Source organism: Equus quagga, chromosome 2 (assembly GCF_021613505.1).
Source record: "Equus quagga isolate Etosha38 chromosome 2, UCLA_HA_Equagga_1.0, whole genome shotgun sequence".
NCBI lineage: Eukaryota > Metazoa > Chordata > Mammalia > Perissodactyla > Equidae > Equus > Equus quagga.
Window position 1 is genome coordinate 89,691,371 of NC_060268.1, and position 15,383 is coordinate 89,706,753.

The 15,383-nt window shown below is 38.3% G+C and overlaps 1 protein-coding gene across 1 annotated transcript in view; it reads left to right on the forward strand.

The window, feature by feature from the left end:
• AGBL1 (AGBL carboxypeptidase 1) overlaps positions 1-15,383 on the forward strand; it is a 737,428-nt gene that overhangs the window by 509,518 nt on the left and 212,527 nt on the right. The window lies entirely within an intron of this gene.

A 15,383-nucleotide genomic window follows, 5' to 3' on the forward strand; every position in this document is an offset into this window, starting at 1 on the left:
TGAAAATCAGTTAGAATCTTGTTTCCATTTGATCAGAGACTATGGCCTTCAATAGGATCAGTTACTACATTTTTCATAAATAAGTTTGTGTAGATACTGGGAAAATCAGTACAAAGCCTTTAACTCTTATATAGAAAATCCAAAGCTTGAGAGTGGATCCATAGAGTAATTGAGTGTTAAAATTACCACTGAAATTCTGAGATATATAAGCTGCCAAATACTAAGAAGAATTGCTGAAAAAGAATTGTAATTTTCCAAAGGAAATATTTATCATCAAATACCGTGACTTTTGAACTCTTTAGGAGGATCAAGCATGTGGAAAGAGGCCAATGTAGAAAGAGGGTTGGTACAAATAAAATGTTGAGGACTCCACCCTATGTCGCCCTGACTGCCTTAAGCCTGGAGGGGCAGCCTCAGTAGGGCCACTGGAGTAGCCCTACATACGACTTCTGGATTTTGGGAGACATAGCGGATTACAGTTGGATTCCCACGCAGATAATCTAGAGGATAATCAACATGCTGAATAATTGCATTGATGGTGGGTTATCAGTGTTGTTAAGTTGGAATCAGTTCTCTGGGCAAAGGATGTATGTGTGTTCCCTGGAGACTAGACATGTGTGACTTGTGCAAGAGGCAAAAGCAAAGAGCTATCTCAGGCTCCATTCAGCGGAGCCATCGAGGAAGGTAAAGAAACACCAGCTACAATATGGGAGAGGAAATGCTCTCTAGGGACTGTGTAGCAGGGTCTCAGGAAACCTACTGGAATAGAGATCCATCTACCCATGTCAAGAGAACTGAAAGTGAGAAGACCCTGTGATGAGAAATAGCAAATTATACATCTGTCCCCAGATGGCCTCCACATCAGAGAGTAACTGCACCCACCGTATGAGACTGGATCTTTCCCCTTATGCCCTCTCCTTGGGTCTCACACTGGAGGAACCCGAAATAGCTGTAAATGAGTTTGAAGGAAGTGATACCTCATACCTCCCTCTCTGAATCCCGGCCTCATTCAAGTTTCCAGTTCACTACCAAACGCGACTAGGAGAAGCCTTGCCTTTGCATACAGATTACAATATCTATCTGCATATTTCACAAGATATTTCTAATTTGAACTTCTGTCATATAAGAGCTAGAAGTCATGAGATCTACCCATGAGTTCATTCAGGAACAAGAGGAAGATTACTCTCAATAAACAAATATGGAAGAAAGGTGTTTGAGATGAAACCCTAAGCATCATGTAGGTTCAGTGAATGGATTATGGTAACATTCCTGTTATATCAGCAGGACGTGTATTGGTTGGCTGTTTGTACTACACAGAAGGTGAAGGGGGATGTTTATAAAGATGGAAGGAAGCCAGGATTTTTTAATTAAGAAGATTCCCTACCTTATTTATTACCAATCCCTCCTTCCCACCCCTGCCCTCAAGAGGATAATAGAAGGCCTTCAGATTTCCAGATTCCTGATCCTTTTTCCAGAATTTACCTGTTCTGTCTCATTTCTTCCAACCCCAAACCGCCACTGAATGACCACGTAGCAGTGATGCGTTAATAAGCGATGTAAGACGTGGTGTTATTTTGTCTATTAGTGGGAATTATGTAAAGAGTTGTTAATAAGAGGCATCTAACAGTTGCCAGATTGATGGAGGAGATGATTTGAAGCAGGGAGAATTTTGGTTTCCTTCAAATCAGACCCTGCCAGCATCCGGCACTCTGAGGGTAAAGGTGCTCTGATAGACTTGCACCTGGATCTGGTCCAGCCGCAGCCACACGCCCAATGTCAGGGGGCTTCCTCCTGTGTACGGCATCAGCCGCTTTCTTGGTGCAATTTCAGAAGGACACTCCTATCTTCTGCCACCTGCAGCTGCATCTTGAACTTCTAAGTCTCTTTCATTGACGATGCACCCCAGTTCTTTTGCCAACAACATCCTCTAACCTCAACATTCCCCCTTATGTAAGAACGAGATAGCTAAACGGGGTTGGAGGCAGCAAGGAGGAAGACAGGACTGATTGGAAAGAATTCCATTAGAAAATAAAACATTTCTCCCCATTTGAAGTGAACAAAGTCGGCTAACACGTATTCCCGCTTGCTGGGGTTTCTAGCTGTTCCCTCTTGAGCACTTGGGTTTCAAAGCCCTGTGTGCCTATGCTAGGACTGTTTGCTCTGTTGCCAGAGCAATTACAGCCTGACAGTGCTCAGCTCTGTTACTGTTTTTATGACTATTATTAATACTTCTGTGCTCATGGATTCTGAAGCCCGGTGTACACAGATGTAAACCCTGGGGAATCACAAAGCCACAGGCACAGCGTTTGCAGTCACCACTCGGCAGTTCTTGGATTCATACGGATTTAGCACGTTCCCTTTATCTGGTAGGCAAAACCAGAGGTGTTTAGACTTACGCCCATTGGGAGAGAGGATTCCCTCAGAAATGTCAGCTCTCCACTCTAGGCAGCGGGCAGGATAGAAGGAGAGCCCCTTCATTTTCATCTGAAGAGATCTACATGTGTCACTTGACTGGGGAGGCCTCTTGCCTGCAACTGGGCCGTTGAGAGTCACGTTCAAGGGCCAGCTATTTGGGGGCTAGATGGGAAGCTCTGGGCAATGGAGTCCATCATTGCTTTGCACACAGCAAAACTAATTTTCATTAAAAAATGTATGAAACAAATTTCTCCTTGCTTTCTTTTTGTGTGCATGTTTCAAAATGCAACATTTACACATATCATCAAATTGTCAACCTATTTGCAATTTGCTAGGTGCCATTGCTGAAAAACAGAAAAGTTTTAGAGGGATTAAGACATAATTTTTTTTCCTTATGGTTAGTTGTATTAATAATCCAATGCTGTCAATAAGATTTCCATAGTGATTTTTTAGTTCAAACATTTTAAAATTAACTGTTCTTTCTTAATTTACTTAGAAACTCAACATAAGAGTTTTACACAGCAATCTCATTGCTTTGAAGCCCTGAATGGTGATTTCTCTCTGCATTTGGTCAGGCCTCATTTGCTGAACTGAATATAAAGTTGTTATGTTGCTGTAGGTCAGACGTTATCTCTTGAATCATAACATCAACTCCTAGCCACGCATAAATCTGCAGACCCTAATGGGTATTAGCCCCTCTTCCTATTTATATTTGTTTTCTCGCTACTTTGTCCTTCTCCAGAGTATTCTGGCAAGCAAAACTTGAAAGGAAATAATAGAAGTATCAAAGAAGGAGTGTTAGTGACTAGAAAAGCTCAGAACTTGAATGTCTACACAGGCCGGGCAGCTAACATAAGTGCAAGGGGCTGGAAGAGTGTAAAACAGTGTGCATTTAACTGCTTGTGTTGCTATACCTGCCTCATTATACCACCTTTAAAACACTGTGCAGGGCCCAGCAAAGCAACTAAACGAAATACGTCTATGCCAGTTTCAAAGTCCAGCCAAGGCCAGAACAGTTGTTCTTCCTCTGAACATCCAAAATGATTCCCATTTTAGTGTGTGTGTCACCTAGTGTGTGTGTTCCTAATAGGCTGTAAGATCCTTGAGGATTGACATCTTCTCTTCTCTCTCTTGATGATCCTCTAAATGCCCACCCTGCACTTTAAAATTGTACCATGTGTCCACATGTCCTACACTGTGCTAGAGATATAGAAATGAAGGCAGTCTTTTGGGTGTGGTGGGCACATAAGTCACCTTTGAAAGTAGGGACCATGCTTTTTCTTGCCAACTCCTAACACAGGGTCCTGTACATGGTGAGAGCTACATAAATGTCCGTTAAATGAGTGAGTCGACAGTAGACTCATAATTATTTCTGGGGATGATGTTGCCGACTGAGCCCGGTTACCAACCTTCAGAAAACCCTGTAATTCTTTCCAAAGCACAGGACCCCTCCTAAAAGATATCCGTACACAAATTTGCATGCAATTTGAGGGGAATTAGCAACTGTTCGTGTATCCCTATTGGTCACTGAAACCTAGTTAGAAAACTCTTGGCTGGAACAAGCAAATTTTCCCCAAATAAACTGGTCTAGGGTTTTGGGAGATGGTGCTAGAAATGGTGATGGTACTAGTGTCTCATTGGGGTTCAAGGTTCCTCAAGAAGTCACTCTGGTCCCCTTGGATTGCCACGTTGCTCCATCAATTTTGGAGTAACTTGCTTGACTAGTCAAGTGAATCTTTCTTTTGGGGGTGGTTTCTCTCTTTTCTGCTAAAAGCTCTGAAGTTTTTTGTCTTCAATTCAACCTCCACTTTAGATAAAAATTGTATATACTAGGAATATGATTCCTACATCTTACCTCATTAAATAACTTTACTTATATAGGTGGATAAAAGCTCTGACTTCCCTTGTACGTCAGTGCTCAATACTTTGCCCTTCTGTGTTTTATCCACATCAAATTAACCAGGTTAAATTGGAGGAAAATAATGACTCAGTTGGAAGAAAGAGAATGAAAACCAAGCAAAGATGAGTGGCATTTATATATGCATTTACATATATATATGATCTGTACAGCTTCTACTATGTCCTTGTGTGTAACAGTGCATGTGGAAAAAAGTGCCTGAAATTCTCACTTATGGAGCATCTACAGTCTGTCTCTGCACAGGGCATGTGCACATTACAGCTCATTTAATTGTCATAGAAGTATTTAAGTGATAGGTAATATTTTCCCATTTTAGGGATGAAGACATTGAGCTTGAAGAGGTTATGTAACTTGAACACAGTCATTTGGATAAGAAGTGGCAGAGTTGAGATTCACATCCCAGAGCTGACTACCAAAATACTCTCTTTGCACTATGGAAAGGGGGGGCCTTGTTGGGGAGAATATTCTGGAGCAGTGCTACTCAAAGCATCTGGTCCATGAACTGTTGATCCACCTGCTACTGCAAAGATATAAGGAAATTGTTGTCCTAGGATATAACTGAATACAATCACAGTGCTTCCTTCCTTGACAAAATCAGCTGAATTAAAACTACGTGCTTAGTTACATAGTTGATTTACATTTGGGCTCAGGGCTCTTATTTCATCACAGATAAGAGTTCATAAACAGTTCACAGGCAAACACGCATCTGGGGCCCATGCTCTGAGAAGCACTGGATTTGAATAGTATCATGATGCTCTTACCCTGCAGAGGCTATTAGCCATCTAGCCTGACCAATGAAGGCATTTCTGGTGGGAGACACCATACGCATAGGAAAGTTGGGTTCTGTAGCTACTTGTTAATGTTATTCTACCTATTTGAAAATAGTTTTGGTTCGTGTCCATCCGCCCATCTGACAAGTAGGCTGGATGCATTTGGATGGGCTGGTGTGAAGCCTGGAGGCCCGGATAAGGGTTAGGATTGATGTTCCACTGGTGTGCACCGGTATGGCGATGCCGATTGTTAGTGTATTTAAATGCTTTCACTCCTGTGGGTTAATAGCCACTGCTCATGCCCATCAAGTGAAGCCCCCCACCCGTTCCTTCAGTATCCTGTTCTCCCTCACTCCTCTTCCATGATCCCCCAGGACCTTATTGAGATTCAGAAATGAAAGGTGTAAAACCTGGCAAAGCAGAACTCTACCCCACTGCTATCACCAGTATCTGCTCTAATTGGCCATTGTCTTTTTCAGATGAGTTTTTCAAACTGTTGTATGTAACTCACAGATAGAGGCAGGAGCACCTTCTCTCTTTGCCTCCCAATCTGTGGCACTAGAAGGAAAGTTCAAAGTTGACCTGGGAGAACTCACAGGGACGCAGGGGTGGAGAGACTGCTCCTGCTAGTCATCATACAAGATGGTCTGGGGCAGGTTTCAGAGCCAGGGGCAGAGCTAAGGGATCAAAGGGCCAGCGAAGATGAGTGCAAGGGACAGTGGGTAGAAACAGTGAAGGAAGGTGACACCTACTATTGCCTAAGACTGGGCTTGTGCATGTCCCTGGTGCCATATTGGGTGAGCTTTCTGGTTTGTTGGTGAGAAATGGAATGGGGAATTTGGAAAGACAAGACTTAGGGGGCACATAACCTGTAAGAAAAGCTGACCACCAATTCTCCAAAAGCATCTGTTAAACAAATAGTCACATGTTGCTTTGTGACGGGGATGTGTTCTGAGAAATGTGTAATTAGGCAATTTCATCATTGTGCGAACACCACAGAGTTTACTTACACAAACCTATATGGTATAGCCTACTACACACCTGGGCTATATGGTACTAATATTATGGCAGCACCGTCACACATTCTGTGACATTGACCCAAATGTTATCTAGCACATGACTGTATGTGAAGTTTAAAGCCTTGTGTATTGATGTGGACATTTGATTAGTGTCAGGGGAGCGTTTATTGTAGCCCTGATTCTACTGGCACTTAGCTTCATAACCTTGTATGAGGCCTTGTCACTTTATGAATCTATAAAACAGAGATTTAAGCTTGCTAAGCTTCCTCTCTGTGCTCAAATTCTAGGCTATCTAAGACACAGTCTCTGATTCATATTTACCCAGAAAGACATGGAAAGGCAATCACAGAAGACTTAGCTGTCTGCTGTGTCATTCATGGCTTAAGCACAAATTCACCAATAAAAGATCCAGGGAAGGTCCAGCATAGATAAAAAAGGATACATTTGAAATCCAACCCACACCTTCAGCCCTGCTGTTCCAGTGAATATAGGGCCTTTCTGCAGTTACTAAGGAAACCATTGTCAGTAATGGATTAGGAAGCCTGGGCGGAAAGGATGGACACAGAGAAGCTTTGTGCAGAGGAGCCCATGGCATGGAGTCTGGCAGCGACACCAACATGCTTAGTGACTGATTCAGTCCTCAGTGTGAAAGCATGAGAGTCCGTTTGATGGGGTCGATAAGCTGGGAAGCCACAGGCCCTCTGGCTTCCTTCTCTACCACCTATTAGAGTTCACAGAGCTACCTGGCTGGATTGGCTTAGTTTTGACTTCTCTGCTGGGTGCCTGTCAAGATGAAGGATGTGCAAACTTAATTCAGTTCCCAGCCTCTCCGAGCTTGTTTAAAACTCTAAAAGTCACTGTCTCTCAACTCACGCCAGCACTGTGTAAAGATTCTGAGGATGTTTCTAGAGACAATTGCCAAGGGAATAGATTTCTTGTTGCTATGTCTTTATTAGTCTGAAGTTGCAGAACGTTTACTCCAAAAGGAAAATAGGGACAGGTCCAGGGACCCAAAGAAATGAAGGGGGGTCTATGTACCAGGTGGTGCATGTGAAAGACACAGCAGGTATTCAAGAAACTAAATAGGCCTAACCAGCTTTTTTCTTTGCCTTTTGTCATTATTAAGTATTTAAATTAAAATATTTAAATTTAATTTAAGTTATAAAAGTTAATTTTTAATTTAATTTTACTTATAAATTTAAAATCGTGCTATATAAAATATCACATTAACTCAGATATACTACTCTTTGCAGGCTCACGTGCATTGCTTGAGGAAATATGAGTGGCAAAAGCAATTACTTAATTTTCATGACTAAAAATAAAATAGGGAAAACCAACAACAAAAAAAATTTAAACCATGTACCCTCACCATGCAGTTCTAACCACTGTTAACATTTTAGTGCATTTAAATCATTTTAAAATTTTTAAATAAAATTGGGATCATAATGGATGTACTATACTATAGTCAACTTACTGCATTTTAACACTATATCATGATTATATCCCCATGGTGGTGTCTATTCATCATGATATTAATATTCCATTATGTGAATGCACTCAGATTTGTTTGACTAGTAACATAGTCAACTATATTATGCACAAGTCATTGCAGTCGACGATATTACAGACAAGTAATATACTGGTGCACATTTAGGATTTTCTGTTATTTAAAATTATTTTCTTAAGATTAAGTTCTGGTATTTAAATTGTTAACTCCAAGAGCTTAAACATTCTTAAGGTTTTTGAAATGTATTTCCACATTGGCCTTTGGAAACACTGCAGTGGTGTGTCCTTCCACCAGTCACAGACGATGGGAGTGCCCGTGTGTAGCCCTTGACGAGCACACCGTTATGATGTGGGGAGTGAGGGCGAACCCGCCTGAGACAAAATCATGCTATGTTATTGTAACATTAATATGCATTTTATATCAAATGAGGTTATTTTTTTCTTTATATCAATTACACTTATTTTGTTGTTTTCTTTTCAGTTTAGTTTGTGATATTTCAGGCTAGCCAGACATATTTACGTTTTCTTTATTCGATCATTGATAGTTTCCTTTATGATTTCTTCTTTGAGGACATGCATTGAAAGACCTTCCTCTGGTTTGTGGATGATAAAAAATATGAATCTATATTTTATTCTTCCTCTAATAATTCAGTCTTTTTGACATGTAATCCTTTAATCAAAAGGGAATAATTTTGTATTTGTGGTAAGATTTTCCCCTAAAACGTTAATCAATTGTTTTTATCTCCATCATAATCCATTTTCTGGTGACTTGAAAGACACCTTTATCATAAGCGGACCTCCACATATTCCACAGTCTTTGGTGCTTTCTGTATTCTTCTCTTCATCTGCTGCTGTGTTTTGCATCAAAACCATAACATTTAATTATTGTAAGTGTTTAAGATCTTTTGCCTATCTGTAAGGGAAATACTCCATTATTATTTTTTACTCTTTATTCCAAAATTATTCTTGGATATTTTTGCTATGTATTCTTCTAAAGTGCAGTTACTTTGTCTAATCTGAAAATCCCCATTGGAGTTTTGATTTCCCCTGCTTTGATAGACTAATATGAGGAGAATTGATATTGCATGGTATTAGGCCTTACTTCCCCAGAATTTAGAATATTTCTTCATTTATTTAAATTTTATTTTTTATCTCTTGGTAAAGTCCTACTTATAATATAACCCTTGGGGTATTTATTATTAATTCCATTTCTAGATATTTCATAGTTGGGTTGCTATTGTGACTATTATTATGCTTAATAATTTATTTTGCTGGTTTATAGAAAGAAAATTGATTTTTGTATATTTAATTTATAACCTGTCTACTTACTCAATTCTTGACTTATATCTAATAGATTTTCTGTTTCAGTTGATTCCTTTGGTTTGTTTTAGTACATAATCAGTCTTCAAATAAAGATAATGTGATCCCTTTCTTTATAATATATATGACTCAGTTTTTCTTATCTTATTGATTTGTTTGGAACTTGTCAAATAATAGTAAATAACAGTGGTGGTGTTACCGAACCTGAAGTGAGTTCGCTCACCCGTTGCGCAGCAAGCCAATTTCTGACACCGGGTGTGGTGGAAGAAAGTAGGAATTTTATTTTTGCACAGTGCTGAGCAAGGAGAGAGGGCAGCTAACGCTGAAATCCCAAACTCCCTGAAAAGCTAAAAGGAAGGGTTTTTATTTGGGGGTTTAGGTAGGGGAGGGGGAGCATGTGGCCTTGCTGGTCAGCAGCTTTCCCACCAGCCCGTATTTCTTTGTGGGGAGGAGATGGTCCAGGTGCTTGTCCTTGACGATGTTTGTCTCCACGGAGGATGATGGATTCTAGAGCCAGGAAGCCAGAGAGTAAGCAGGGAATGAGTGTTTTGGTTTTAGCCCATATATGCTGGGTTTAATGTGGGGAAGCTGATACTAGGGTCGGTATCAGTGGGAGCAGACCATAGTTTTGGCCATAGTTTTCATAAGAACTGTGTATACCAATTATGATTTTGGCTATTGGATTTATATAAAACATTTGCTATTATTATTGATAATAATAAATACTTGTATAATGTGTAATGGGCCAAGTACTAAACTAAATTTTTTTATATATATTAACTCACGGCATTATCTCAGCAGCTCCATGAGATAGGTGGTATTATTATTATTCCCATTATACAGATGAAAAAATTGGGGCACTGAGAGGAGAAATGATTTTTTCAATGACTATACAGTTAGTAAGTGGCAGCACCGGGACTGAGACCCCAGCAATCTGGGCCCCAGGGCCTGTGTTAAACCCACCACACCATGGTGCCCTCTCAGGTTTAGGAAGTGTCCTGGTGGGCTCACACACTGTGACTTGTATCAGAAATGGATGTATCTATCCAGAAGTTCCTGATTTCTTTCTCCTCTTCCTTTTGATCTCTTTAGGTATTAATGTTTATGTTAGTAGATTTCTTAGTGACTTCATCTCCATGCTATTCTTTGAAAAATACTCTCTAGATCATATTGTAGAATTATTTTTATATATTCCTATTCATGAACATAAACAATTTTTTCTTTAATTGGGAGATAAACATATATATATAATCTATCTATGATATCTATCTGTCTATAAAGGAAGTAGGCTTGCTGTCTTGCTTATGTGCTATAATCAGTTTTTGGTATTAGGGTTATGCTAATTTTTTTTTCCATTTTTTATTGAGTGGTAGTTGACATATAACATTATATTAGTTTCAGGTGTACAACATAATGATTTGATATATGTATGTACTGAAAAATGATCACCCTACTGTCTCATTAATATCCATCACCACGTAAAGTTATAAATTTTTTTTGGTGTGATGAAAATTTTTAAGATCTATACTCTTAGAATCTTTCAAATACACAATACAGTATTATTAATGATAGTCACCATCCCGTACATAAAATCCCAGGACTTATTTATTTTATAGCTGGAAATTTAGAAATCGTAATTTTCATCTCAATATTAAAGTTTTTTAATATTATCTGAGTCCTTATTATCTATTTCTATGCCTTTGCTATACTCTTATCAATGTGGTATACTCTTGATTCTTTCTGAGAATATAAACAAGAAATTTCCCAGAGTTTTCTCATTTCTGGCACTAAGTCTATTTCATAAAAAGACATTGGTGTATTCAGAGTGCTACCCTTTTAACGACATAGTTGTAACATCTTTCCTCTGTGTATGTTTATAGATGGTGTTCAATGATGCCCAGTTTTATAAAAAGAGATAAGATTTGCCAGAAATTGTTATAAGTCTTTTGGGGCAAATACTAATCTCTATGCACTTATAACTTGGGCTTGGAAACAAAAAACAGAGGCATGTGCAAGATTTGAGGACTGACTGGAGACCATTGCACAAAGCCAGCACCTCCAAAGGTGACAACCACTATCAGTGGACTAGTGAAACCACAATTTGCAAATTTAGAAACTGGGGATGCTTGATTGTCTTGGCTATGGTTTTGGGTAGAGCAGAAAAAAATAGAAAAGTCTTTGTTCATGATTTCTGAACCCAAACCCTCCTTCCAGTAGGTTTGGCATCAAATTCAAATGTACAGTGTCATCTAGAAGTCCTCAAGCAAAGCTTTAGCATGTAGTGGTCCCTGATTTGTAGTCCCCAAGTACTTAGGGGAGAAAACACAAGTTCTCTCTGGAGGAAAGAGCATTAAAACCATTCCACAAAGATGTTCCTCAAGTTCAAAAATTATAAATTTAGAATCTTTCAAAATCATAAAATATTTGAGCAAACAAGCCTACATTATTGACCTGAAACAGAAGAATCAAACTAATGAGTGATGCCCACGAAGACTATAAGCAGGAATAATCAGGTGGAGAATATAAAATTACTGTGTTTATAGTGTTTCAGAGATAGTTTTTGAGGTGGTTAAGTTAAAAAGCAGATTCAATAAAGCTGAAGAGAGAATTATTAAAATGGAACATCAATATGAAAAAATATTCAGAATCACAGTGATAGAAAGAAAAAAATATGACAGTAATGAGATATGGAGGGCAGAGTCAAAATAAATATGTTTACTAGGAGTGAAAGGCTTACGTTTGATTTCCTTGACAGGGAATAGAGGAGAGCAATATTCAAAGAGATAATGGGTGACTTTTTTCTAAAAATGATCTTTAGTGTCAATAAATTACACATAAAAATTAAAAATAGATCTAAATGTACTTCAGAATATGAAAGATAGAGAAAATCTTAGAAACTGCTAAAGGTAATTCTACTACTCATTTATTGGCATACTGTCTAGCTTTTTAAACATTTTTCTAGGGAGCAGTAACTTTTTAAAGCTTTTGGTATGTGGATGTTCTCTTGATTAGATCATGGAGCCTCTTCTGCTCTGAATTTTTGTATTTTATTGGCAAATCATAGCAATAATGTCTGAAAGTTTGTGTGTGTGGGGTTGGGGGTAGCCACCTCTGCTTTCACTGCCAAATCTTCATCAGAAATCACATCATTACATGCTTTGTGTTTTGCTTTTTTTCCACCTATCATTAAGTCATAAGAATTTTCCATATTGGTATATGGTTGTTATAATTATCATTTTAATGGCTTCATTATATCCCATCAGATTTATCCCATTGTAATTTCCTCAGCCATTTCTTCTTTATTAGATATTTAGGATTTTATTTCCTTGAAATTTTGATTATTATATATAATCTTGATGTAATATACATTTTATGCATATAGCTTCACTTTTATTTTGAACAGTTCCTTAGGAAAAATTCCCAGAAGTGATATTATCATGTCAAATGCCATTGTATTTTGACAGTGCCAGCTTTTATCATAAGAGCACTAAGTATCATAATTTTGAATATATGTCTACCAATTTTCTGGGTGTAAGAGGCATTTTTATCAAAATAATAAAATAGAATGTTTTTCGTTATTTGTTTATTAATTGTTTTTCCTCTTTTGCCTACAATTGATCAGTACTTATGCTTTTTCAATGTATCTTTTGTGGGCCCTATATTTGTCTTATGATATGTAATTTTCTGCAATAACACAAATATTCTTCCCCTATCAATGATGTTAAAAATTATGAGATGATGAGGGTAGTAGTCAATTTTAGAGTCAAATGTACATATGAATTTGACTTCTTTTGGGGTGGGTTATCAAGAAAAAAATTCTTAAATCATGTGAAAAATTGTGCCTTTGAGTTTGCTTTTGAATATGATACGTGGAGAAGGATCTATACTTTCTAGCAGCATTTGTATCTAATACTGGTGTGACAGACATTGTTGGCTCACCCGGCACTCATTTCTAACACTCTTCTCTCTTACCTGTTTCTTTTGAACATTTTGAACAAGCTACAATATTTAGTTCCCAGACTATTGTAAAGCTGGACTTAGCTCTAATACACAGTCCTGGCAAGAGTTTGCTGGTGTCTCCTTCCTCCGTTTTCTTTCTTCTCTCTTAAATGATGATGCACTGGCTGGAACAACAGCAGCCACCTTGCAATCATGATGGGAAAACCAGCAGAATGTCAGACAGTGTGGCCCTGATTTTGTTAAGACACTGAAATAATGCCATGAACTTCCTAACGCTAAAACTACTACGTTTGAAAAATAAACCCCCTTTTTTATTTAAACCACTATCATCTGGCTTTCTGCCATTGACTGTGGAGAAAAATTTCTATTAATACAGTCAGGGAAGGAGGGAAGTTGGGTCTTTATTTTATTAAGACTCACTTTTAAACTAACCCAAGCCAGCTTTCTTTGTAACTTGCTACTGTGAATCCGTGATAACTGATCAAAATAGAGATAAGCATTTCTAAATTTTATCTGTTTCCTGGATCATTTCCAGAGATGTGAATGTGTCACCTTCTAGAGCAAAAATAAAATTAAATTAAAATTTAAAATATGCTTATAACTTTTGACAATGGGAACATAATTTAAAGGCATTCCTATACTTGCTATCCAGAGAAGTCAAGTTCAAGTTGACAAATATAATATGTATCCAAGAGACAATCCATTCTTGCCTCTCCATATCCATTCACTTATAGCCATTACTTATTCATTTATCACATATGTAGGATATGCCATATGACAGGCTGTATGGTCCAGGCCAGGGTTGTAAAGAAACAGATCCGCTCAGTCCTTGCCTTTAAGGATTTTACTTCCAAGCTGAGTGTGGGAAGTGAGAGGATGCCATTCAGATAAACAAATATCTTTAACGCTGTGTGAGAATGAAAAGAATAGAGTAGTAAAAAGAGATATTAATAGTAGAGGACAAAATGGAGTAAGTGACTTGTCCAAGACCCCATAGTCAATAAGTGGTAAAAGTTCCCTTATTCGAGGTCTTCTGGACTAGGCTTTTTATGATACCAATCATTGCCGGAAATAAATGGACCAATATCTGGGATACGGAAATATTTTTGCCTTATGCAAATGCTATTATTTTGGCTGTTGTTGTATAGAAGTTGACTGGTATGAAGGAATAGCCCCTGACCTATCAATATGGCTCACGTTGTGAAATTTATTTCCCCCAAGGACTTGTCCTTCTTTCAACCTTCAGAAACCTGTTATGTGCTCTGCTAGATGCTAGGGTTGTACTTGTGTATCAGGCGTGCTGCCTGCCCTGAGTGGCCGAAGTCTTGTTCGTGTTCTCCTTGTCCACTCTCCCTTGCCACCAGTGAGGGGACTGACTGAAGAAGAGGGCGTGACTTGACTTCATTTCTTTCAACCAAGCCAGCCATTCTAGAAAGAAGAAAAGCAGCCAGGAAAACATCGTGGAGGAAAAGAATTAGACCTTAGAGCTTTAGCACGTGAAAAGAAACTGAGACTTTTCTCTCTTTTTAAAAAGTGATCTTTTCTATTGACTTAAGAAAAATAACTTGTTAAACATCTGTCTTTCCCCTCCGACTGGTGTTGTTTACAGAGAAACAAACTTCTCTTAACTCTGAAGTAATGTCTCCTTCCTTTAGGAAAACAGGTGCCAAACATAGAGCAAATCAGATTTTCGAACAGCTGAAATAAACTGGAGGACTTTCCACTTTCTTTTATCCTTTTACCTAGAAATTTTTTGTGTGAGGCTTACAATTTCCCAGTTTGGAATCTTGTTTTTCCTTGGGATCCTTATGACTAATATTTTTTCAGTTGTTACTGTCCCTTCCCCGTCCTCCATATTACTGTTATTTGGATGTGAAAATCTATTTTTTTTTTTAAATTCAACCCTTGATTCTTTTTCATTTAAGAGAAATGTACTTTGTAAATATGAAGAACTCAGGATCACATTGAATTCTGTCATATCAAATCTCTTTATTAGAAAGAAGGAAAGAGAAATTGAGCTAATATTGATCAACATGTGGGGACTTTGAAATATTCCTTATCACTATGCCAAAGTATATGGAGGGAAGAATTCGTATCCTATTTTACAGATGAGAAAATCAAGCCTAATAGAGTTCGCTCAGTCTGAGATCACACAGTCAGAAAATAGTGAAATTAGGATTCAAACTCAATTCCTACCTAATTTTAAAAACCATGCACTTTCTACCTCCCCACATAATAGAGTCCTCCCTAGTCTATGTAGGACTTTACGTTGCGTAGTCAAGTCACAACTCACAGATTAGTCTCTATCACTTACTAGCTGTGAGGCTGTGGATAAAGCTTCCGTTCTATGGGTCTGAAGCTCCTTTTCGGCAGAGTGGAGAAAACAACAATGCCTACCTCATAGGGCTGTAGTGGGAGTTCACTGAGTTAATACATGTAAAAGGGCTCAGAACAGTATCTGGAACATAGTAAACA